Genomic DNA, 4,175 nt, shown 5'->3' on the forward strand with positions numbered 1-4,175 from the left:
CGCAATGGCTCCTTTTTGGACCTCTTTCCCTTGGTATCCTTAGGGTTCCTACCTTTGAAGTACATTTTCCCTTATCAATAACAAGTTGTGGATAATTTGGATCTTTAGCAATCCACATGTCTACCATTAAGAATCTTGATTACTTTGGCTTTTACAAGCCATGCATAATCATATTTGCAACAATCTATTGCAAAATGCATAGATGAGATCATGGAATCAAAAATAATTTAAAAATTTCCCACAAGTACGTAAATAAAAAACAATCATACTCTTCTTTATAAGCATACAGTTTTGTCCCAAAAAACTCTAAGCATTTGTTGTTACTTTCCATCTATAGGTAGTGCTATTTGATGAGGAACTTGAAGAATGTACAACTTTATTATGTTGCCCCTTTTGAGTGGGGTGATACTATTTGTCTAGCATAGCATATATGCACTTTTCTTTTTAGAATCTATTTATAAATATGGTAAGATTCACAAATAGTGAAAATATCTTAGTCTTCCCGAAAAGATGGACAGTTCTAGTTTGATATCCCCATGAAATTCATAAAGGAATAAATCAAAAAAATATTTCTAAATTGGAGATTGAGTATTAGAATATTTTAGTGTAAACAACATTGGAAAACCACCAAGATTAGGCTAGAAGAAGAGTTTACATCATTTAACAAATATCTTTTAGCATGTACTTTTGAAAAAACTTGCCGCTCATGATAAGGTAATATGACATAATAAACGTTCTTTAAACCTATTTCTTGCAAGAGAAAGAGTATGCTGCTCGTTGGGACTACAAATATTCGTGATTTAAAATAGTTTTAAGAGATTTAAAAATGGGTATAATGGTGGCAATTATTTTCAATCCCTAAAGAGATGAAAACCACAATAAATTAACTTGTTTAAGCAAGCTTAAAACCATCTCCAACAAGAACTAATGATGGAAGGTAGAAAAGGTAAAGTCTATTATTATATTTTATGTATAAAGAATTAAAAACACCATAAAAAAGGGGTCCAACCTTATTCATCCAAGTCCTTCATAAATTTTGTCAAAAACTCCAAAAGGCTTGAACATTGCAAGTCATTACCTTATTGAAATGAAGTGGTATTGAAGATGGAGATGTATATAAGTAGAGTAGTGATATATTTGTAGGAACCTCTAACATCAATTACTTGAAAAAATGTAGTTATTTGATCTAAATATAAAAGTAACAAAAAATATAATAATAATAATAATTACCTAGAGAAAAATGTAATCATTGAGCCAAACTTTCAAATACAAGATACGACTTAATAGAGATATGAGAAGTCTTAATGCAAAATCTTTTCGGTGATGATTTTGATTACTCTAATACTATAAACAAGATGCTCTCTCCTTGATTAGCACGATGATAAGGTGTCCTAGTGGATGGGCTTGGCCCTTTTGGCTTTCATTAGGGATTAAAGCAATGTCTTTTTCTCATTCTCCTTTAGGTGTCTTCAATCTTTGTCTTTCATAAAGTTATCACATGTTCTTGGTATCTATAGTCACTAGATCAAGGCTTTGGCTTCACCTTGTAGGGTTGGAAGGTCCCAATTAGGCAAGACAATTTTTGCCACTCTTACATGAATGATGGTTTTTAAGTAAATGTTTTGAATTAATATATGATTGTTTCCAAAGTGTCTATTCATGTGCTTAATTAGAAGGCTGTCTTGACAAACCCTATGGAATGGATTAATAAAAGAAGGTTACTTTATAAGTTTACATAGTGTGGTAGCATACTTTGCTTAATTAGATAACAAAATAAACCCATCAAGAAAAGTGGGAGATCTTGATCCCAATCACTAAGAATCTATGGCTAGATTGGACTCAATAAGTTGAAAAACTTTCCTAAACACTAGACAAAAATGGTAAAATGTGACCCCCTAATTTGGTAGGATAGAACCATCTTAACATTACTTTAGGGAACCAAAATGTGGTTGAGTACTGATCCTAATGGCTATAGAAGTTTAAAAGATAGCTCCACTCTCTTTAAATCAGGTGTGATGTTAGCCCACTCTCACATTTTTCATTGGGTATAAGGTGGCCCTTCTTAGATGGGCATGAGACTACTAGGGGTGACTATCATATGCTTTCTAGGGGTGACCCTTCTTAGATGGACATGAGACTACTACTAAGGGTGATTGTCATATGCTTCCTTGTAAGTAGAACTGTTGCAATTGCCTTGACCTGCGTAGACCTAGGTCGCATTGTTCAGGCAAATCATATATACAAGAAAAGTAATTTCTCAATGATTTAGTACAGACCGTGCATTGTGTTGATACAGAGACAAGGGAATATCTAAAATTGCTCTAAGATTTGGATCTTTGGGATGCCTATTGGGTGCCTTTTTCTAATTCTTTTTATCGAGTTCCTTTGCAGCATGCATGAAATATATGCATGGCCTCTTCAAATTGGCCCCTTTTGAGACATCATCGATGCACTTTAGGGACTTCAAAAATCACTTACTAGATGCCACTCTACTTTGAACCTTCGAAACCCTTCCACATCCAAGATTCTCTCGTTTCTTTGCTCACTAATGATTTGGGGTACATTTATCTTATGAAAAATCCAATGCAAGGTTTCAAACTTCTCAAATATAACTTGGAATATACTTATATTATAAGCATGTCACACACCCACACTATTAGCACAAGTAAAATTCCAATAAAAATATATTGCTCACCTCAAAGGACCCTAGAGAGAATATATTTTTCTCCGATTGGACACTAAACCATTTTGGATTGTGCTTTGAAATTGTTGGATCAAGGCCTCAATCTCCTATTTTGTAAGCTTTTAGTACTTTGGATACTTCAAGTTTTCTTTGATAGCTTCCTTATTAAGAATCATTTTAATGTGTTCAAGTGATGCCTCCATGCTTGAAGACTTTTCTTCATTAGGTTGTAGCATATCTCTGTATCGAAATGTACAATTATCATATGGTACATTATAAATACTTTATGAGAAGGAAGAGGAATCCTACCTAACTCAATGCCAAGAGTGACATATTGACCAAATCTTGTCCCAAGAAGTGTGACCTATCCTTACCCATAAGTGTCTACAATGCCCCAATATGCTACTCCAATCCAACAATGCCTCTGATTCTGAGCATTAGAAGAAATGTGGACTCCAAAAGGGCCCCTTATATTAGGATTTAATCTCTCCTCTAATTCAAAAGAATTAGAGGTGGACCAACAAGAGAGTGGGTGGTGTGCACATTTTGTCCACCTCCTTTTCCCCCTTTGGACCACACGTTTGGTTTCACCCAAAAACTCATAGTTTTGCAATTTTTAAATACCAAACTCAACCTCGTGGTTTGATAGCTTTTGGTGGGATATTCCAATTTCAAATGTAAATTTTGAATTAATGAGATCTTATCTATAAAAAAACATGTAGTTGAAAGATTGAACAAGTAATCCTCTCCTAATCCATACCTTACAATGCACTTTTGGAGTACATATTTCTCCTAATGTCATAGCAACCACAATGGCCTCCATTAGTTCCATCAATGGTGAATCAACACCAATAATAGTTGAAAATATGAACAACTAGAAACATCCCAATATCCCAACTAAGATTTCAAAGTCACAATCAGAATAGAGCGATACAATAGTAACTCAACTTGTGCATGAGATGGTAATAGAGACATCCTGAAAATCCACTATAAATGCAATGGGAGGTCAAATTCTAAAGAACTACTTATCCAATTCAATAACAAGTGTTAAGAAGGAGTTGATGGATGTGCCAACACAAGACTTAAAGACTCTTATTAAGGTGAACACCATCAGTGCCATAAATGTAATACGAGTATCTAGAGATACTCTTAGATCTAATACATGGTCTGGGAAGTGCCATCAAGTGTGGCACCTAGCCACTGAGTGCACTTGAAAACCATGATCTGAAGTGCCTTCTGTTTATACTACTTAAGGAAGAATCACACTATGGACATCTGCTCTTTGAAGGTGATGCATGAGATAAGGAAGAAGGAAGAGGAAGCTAGGCTCAACTTGCTAGAATAAAAAATGACAACTTAAGGTATCAGGCCAAATCCTACGGTGTTTGGATTGAATTGTGGGCCCAAGCAAGCTCACTTCCCAGAGTTAGAGCACATCAGTTTGGTGGATTCAAAGATTGGAAGTAGAATGCTATAGATGCAGAGAAAAAGG

The sequence above is a fragment of the Lygodium microphyllum genome, chromosome 21 (assembly GCF_053477565.2).
Source record: "Lygodium microphyllum isolate KBCC chromosome 21, Lygodium_microphyllum_v1.1.10, whole genome shotgun sequence".
NCBI lineage: Eukaryota > Viridiplantae > Streptophyta > Polypodiopsida > Schizaeales > Lygodiaceae > Lygodium > Lygodium microphyllum.